We start from the raw sequence: 6,000 nt of genomic DNA on the forward strand, positions 1-6,000 counted from the left end.
ATCTATAATCCTATAGGGTGTTTATTTATCTTGTGGAAAATATGATTTAGTCCAATATTTCTTGTCTTGAGATGAGTAAAAATGCTCTCTTCCTCTCAGTATATCACTTTGTTTTCTTTAACTTTCAGTCCTTCATCACAAACACACATGGGACAATAATGGACAGGCAGGTAAAGGCAACCAATTGTGTCCTCATTATTGGCGACATAATTACATAAAAATGGGTGGTAAATTTATATTGAACCTCCATCCACTACAGAAGTAAAGCTGCAAAGGGCTGCTGTTGCAACAAGCCACCACTAGGTAGAGCCAACAGATCAGACATGTTGCAGAGGCTGACTGTCTCCTCGTGTCAAAGGTCACGAGAGCTGAAGGTTCTTTTGAAGAACGAGCAAGTGAGGCTATCGAAGGAAGGAAAAAGCAAATGATTTCATGTACAGGTTGACCCCACAACCACTGGACAATAAACTTCTGAATTTCTAAAGCGTCTTCTTCTTCACAGCGTGGCTTTTTGTATGCTGCAGCGTTCTTAGAGAATTTGGGATAAATCTGGATGGTTTTCATCATAAGGGAGGATTTTGAATTGTGCACCAAACTTCAGGCGATTCAACAGTCATATTATTAAAGGCAGAAGTGATGACAGTGCCGATGATCTTGAAAAAGGACGAAAATATGGTCTTGAATTGTTCATTTTCCTCATTTATTTCCCTATTTACTTTCAGTAAGTTTGAAATGTTTTCTAAAATTCCTATTATCATCAGGTTTTCTCTCAAATGTTTTCTTATGTCTCGTATTTCTTGTTTTTGAAAAGTGCTTCTTAGATAAAGATATCATTATTATTTCCATTCAGTTCCTTTAAAAGTCTTTTCTATTCGTCAGTACTTTCCAGCACATTAAATCAGAGTTTCATGTTTCGGTGCCTGCAAGGCCTGAAATTCGATCAACAAATCTGAGTTTAAGTAACAGATGTGTGAACTTGAAAGCTTGTCAGACGGTCAGAGGTTTACACTACGTGGAGTTGTCGCATACTTTTAATCTTTCGTCACTTCTTGCTATAAACGGTGGAACTACAGGGTTCATGTTACAAAGTGTCATATGGGCGGCGGGAACTTGCATGCATTTTAGTAGCTACTGCTGCCCTTCCTGGACTATGTTGCAAAGGATGACCCCAGACCCTGCATGATTTCGCTCTCCCACTGCAGCACCCCCTGCTGCTTGAAATAAATAGGAGGGCTGCGGGGTTTTTCTTTCACACTGGGCTGAGGTTAGTTGGAATTTTGGTGAATGCAAAAGGCCAACAGGAGTCCCACTGTTCATACCTACAGTTTGGTGTCAGATTTCTGTCATTCACGGGCCCACCACAACTTTATACCGATTTATTAGACGTGATTCAGCCTTCAATCTATTTCAGTGACTGTGCTTGTATTTTTTTTAATATATATTTTTTAACATCAGTAAAAGCCCGCCTGGTTTTATTACTGAATATAGTTGTTCAAGATTCAAGACACCGTTATCGTTACAGCCCATTGTACAAGTACGTCGTATAAGCAAGTCAATTTCTTGGGTTTCCGCTCCTCGACGTTGCAGCAATAATAAGATAAGTAATAATAAATTGCAATGCAAAGTATCATGTGCAGTGTGTGTACAATGCAAATGTAGGTAGTTTGCATGTTTGCATATGTACACGTATCACGTGTGTGTGTGTGTGTGTGTGTGTGTGTGTGTGTGTGTGTGTGTGTGTGTGTGTGTGTGTGTGTGTGTGTGTGTGTGTGTGTGTGTGTGTGTGTGTGTGTGTGTGTGTGTGTGTGTGTCACAGGCAGCAGCGACTGAAACAGTCCGTGGTTGAGATGGTCGGGTTCTTAAAGCTGTAGTTCATATGAATGAATTTTTGTAACATTCAAACCAAAAAAGTTCAGACAATACAGATTAAGAACAAGTTAATTAATTTCCATTCAAGTTAGCATAGCCACAAACTGGAAGTCTCTCCTGGGCATGCTCAGTCTGAATTCATCCAGCCAGCTTAGGGATGTCTCACCAGACAGCCGATTTAAAAACTCTGTACACTGTAAAGCACACAGAGATTTATCTGGTGGTTGAATGTAAGAGACTTTCATTCATATGTAAAAGTCCCACACTGCAGAACTATGAAGCCACGTGTTGCATCCGAAAGCTTTTCAATGGGACCATCTCCTACAGATGACACATTTCTGCAGCTCTCCAACAGCCTGCTGGAGGGAAACAGAAGGTTTAGTTTGGTCCACCTGTTGAGTGTGATGTCATTCCTTCCTGTTTAGAGAGATGTGGTCCGTCTACCCGCGTTAACATGACTAAAACACGAGATCCCGTTTCTCTGGACCACAACCAGAACTGAATCCGACCACATGTGTTTGAACGTTCGTCAACCGGCGCCTGCGCTCGTTTGTTTGTGTGTTTACGTCTTCCTCTGTTTTTGTTTGTCTGCCGAGTGTGTGCTGTTTGTTTGGTGTCTACTTTCCTCGAGTTTGTCCTTTTACGCGTCTTTCTGTTGTGTAACTGTGTGTCAGAGAGTGTGTGTGTGTGTTTTGTGTGCGGAGCTGCTTGGGTGACATTTTCCATTGCAGGTGTGACATCTCGTTCCCCTGACAGCCTCTTATCCGACACACACTAAACAACTCTCTGATTTTACCTGCTGCCTCCCTCCCACACACACACACACACACACACACACACACACACACACACACACACACGCGCGCGCGCGCGCGCCCACCCCTTACCGTCCACCTCTGTCTCAGCTCTGCATCTCGACAAGCTAATTTAGCCAATTACACACAGGTGTGATGCTAATTTCCCCGAGCTGGCAGCCAGCTCCTGGAGGAGGTAAAAATAACATAATTACACCCATCTGTCCCCCTGCAGGCAGGCGGGCTCTCCCACTGGGTGTCGGCTCCACTGCCACCACAAAACACACACAGGAGAGAAAAAAAACACACTCTGTTGACTTTGATAATGGATGAGAAGACAATGGACATCGTGTGTGTGTGTGTGTGTGTGTGTGTGTGTGTGTGTGTGTGTGTGTGTGTGTGTGTGTGTGTGTGTGTGTGTGTGTGTGTGTGTGTCTGGAGGAATCCAGGCTGCAGCCACAGTTGCTTTTTCTCCTCTTTGTTTGGAGCCTTCAATGGATTTTCAGCGATACGCGGCAATTTCCCCGCAAGAAAAGAAAAACAGACTTTTTGGGTGCAGCGGGGATAATTATGTGAAGCTGTTTTTCGAAAGGCGACGGGGTTTGATGTGTCACTGTTCAACTTTGTTTGGAAAAGGAGGGGGAGGAGGAGGAGGAGGAGGAGGCTGTTTCAGAGCCGAAAACACAAAATGCGGTGAGGTCAGTGCAGACAGAGGCCCCCGCAGACAGCAGAGTTAACTCAAAAGAGAAACGTTTGAATCGTGCATCAACAGGCAGCAGACGTCTCTCTCTCTCTCTCTCTCTCTCTCTCTCTGCTGAAACATCTCATCGAGGCTGGATTTTACCACAACAGGCCGCTCTTCATCACATAGGATTTCTGTGTCCATAATATGAATAATCATGCAATTGTTGGGAATTTGCAGCAGCAGCAACCTCATCATCCGTCAATGCACGGATGAATCTACCATGTTTAACATCCGGGAAAGACAGAAAAGTCTCACCGGCATGCAGCCGAGGATTTAAAGATTATTTTGCTTAGACAAAAATTGATCCTGTGGTCAATTAAATATCAAATTTGGTCTATTAACTATTTTAGTTTGCCCATTATTGTTTTTGTTTTTTTTTCTGTGTCAAGTGATTAACGTACAGTAAAAAGTTGTCTTTATCCATCACAGACGTATTGTGAAGCTGTGACCAAATTAGTCGTTCCAGTCCTGTCTGAAGGACTCAGTCAGCAGGATCTATTCCCAGCAGCCTTTGCTCTTTTGCCTCGTACTCACAGTGAAGGAGTTGTTGTTGTGTCACTGTTTTGTTTCCTACGAGAGATTAGTGAGCGATCAGGGCTGGGTATTCTTAAAAAAATTTCGGTATGAGGACGTCGATGTAGGTTTCTAAAAAAAAATGTATACTAATTATGTATAATCCAAGATGAGAAAAATAAAATCACATGACATGATACAATACAAATCTTTAGTTTTCATCCAGTTTAGAGGGGGAGAGTGTAACCCAGCTTGTTGTCTGTAACTGTAGACTGTAACTGTAAAATTGACTGACATTCCCTAAACGCCTCACATGGAAGCTATCAGATGATGCTAGTTAGCTGGCTGCACAACACAGACAGGTATGAGACCAAAAATGTGTTTAAAAAGAGTGAAATAAAGTGTCCTAATGTCATCGCCTTATTTAGCAAAGTTGAGTATTGTATTTGAAACAGAACAAAATGAATGCGTCGTTTTCAATGTGTTAGTGTGGCTGTAGCCTAGAAATCAAAATTTGTCACAGAAGGACAAATCATGAGATGGTATCAGAGGGATTCAGTCAGTTCCAATAAAGTGTTGAAGTTCGGCCCGACGAGATCTAACCATCCGTAGCGTCACACCTGATAACCCCACTAACTTGCCGTGTGTGTTAAATGCAACAGCAGCACCTCACCGTCTACAGTCAGTGTAATGAGAACAACACGTGCTCTGTGTTGAGGGGTTTGTTTCCTCACATGCAGTAATAGAAATAAACATGAAGTGAAGCTGCGGAGCATCCGATGGGGTTCGTCACTACCCGGGCAGCCTCCCAGATCGTCCTACATGTCACTTTATTGCACCCGAGTGTCTTCCGGATATAAATACAGTTTGAGTGGATTTTCATTATTGAAACTTCTGCTGTCATTTGAACATGCGACAGGCGTCTCAAAAGGGCTTCCCACCCCTGCCAAGAAAAATAAATTGGTCCTCACACGTAACCTCCTTATCTACATTCCTGCCCGTCATGTAGTGCCTGTTTCCTACGGAGCATGTGTGATGACCGCGTCCATACAGATTGCATTATTCTACATTCTCACTTCGATGGAGCTGTCAGTCTACCTGTCACACGGCGACGTGCTCCGGAGCCCCGCTGAGACCCCCTGAGACCTGCCACACTCTGACGAATAAAGGTTCAGGGTGGGACCGCGGAGGGTTCCGCTGCAGCAGCATTCAATTGAACAGTGACAGGAAGCAGGAAACCGACGTTCGCTTACGCTTATGTTACGGGTTTCCATACCTCAGCAGCTTTTAGATTTTGGAGTGTTTTCTACTTTAATTCCCACTAGAGTGACCGGATCACAGCAAGCCAAAGAGTATTGCTATTGTGGGTAGATGTGGGACATGTTACCAAGGCTGTCAGGTCATTTAAAATGTTGCTGTGACATTAATACGTGGTGCTATCTTCATACTATCTTTTCTTTGGAACCGGGAAGTGGGAAAGTTCCGACCTCCTAGTGGGAGAAAACACCTGACCGTCTGTCGAAACTGGGAATTTTTCCATTAGGAAACAGCTTTAGCAGCTTCCAGAAGGAGGTCTGATGTCACTCGACATGGCGACGTAACCGTTGATATGACATAACGGTCATATTCATTAGAGAAGGGTGTTGTGCCATTAAACAATATTGATTACTATATTGACCGACAACGACAACTGGTAACTGCTCTCCCAGACAGACGCTACGTTGTTGCCGTTAGCTTGCTGACTGTTTTAAACAACACGTAGAAATGTAGCCTACAAATAATTATGACTCCATTGTGTCCCTGTGATGGTCTAGAGACAGACAGCAGATTTCCATCTTGTCTTTTTGTTGTTGTCATGTGAACGCTCTTAACTAGGAAGTTGGAGGTTATGAAATCTGAACTTTCCTCACTTTCCTGCAGCTGCCTGAACGCATCATTAGCGCAGTCTCCTGCCCTGTCCGATTGGAAGTGTTGCACTGCGTTGTAAACGCGAGTTGTTTCATCCATCCGGCAATCACCTTTGGGTTTAAATGGGGTTGTTGATGTCCAGATTTGTTGAAAAGCATCCGTCCTGCAGCG

The sequence above is a fragment of the Brachyistius frenatus genome, unplaced genomic scaffold, assembly GCF_029030835.1.
Source record: "Brachyistius frenatus isolate BFR_SWC_R1_liver_20210118 unplaced genomic scaffold, ASM2903083v1 Contig_143, whole genome shotgun sequence".
Taxonomy (NCBI): domain Eukaryota; kingdom Metazoa; phylum Chordata; class Actinopteri; family Embiotocidae; genus Brachyistius; species Brachyistius frenatus.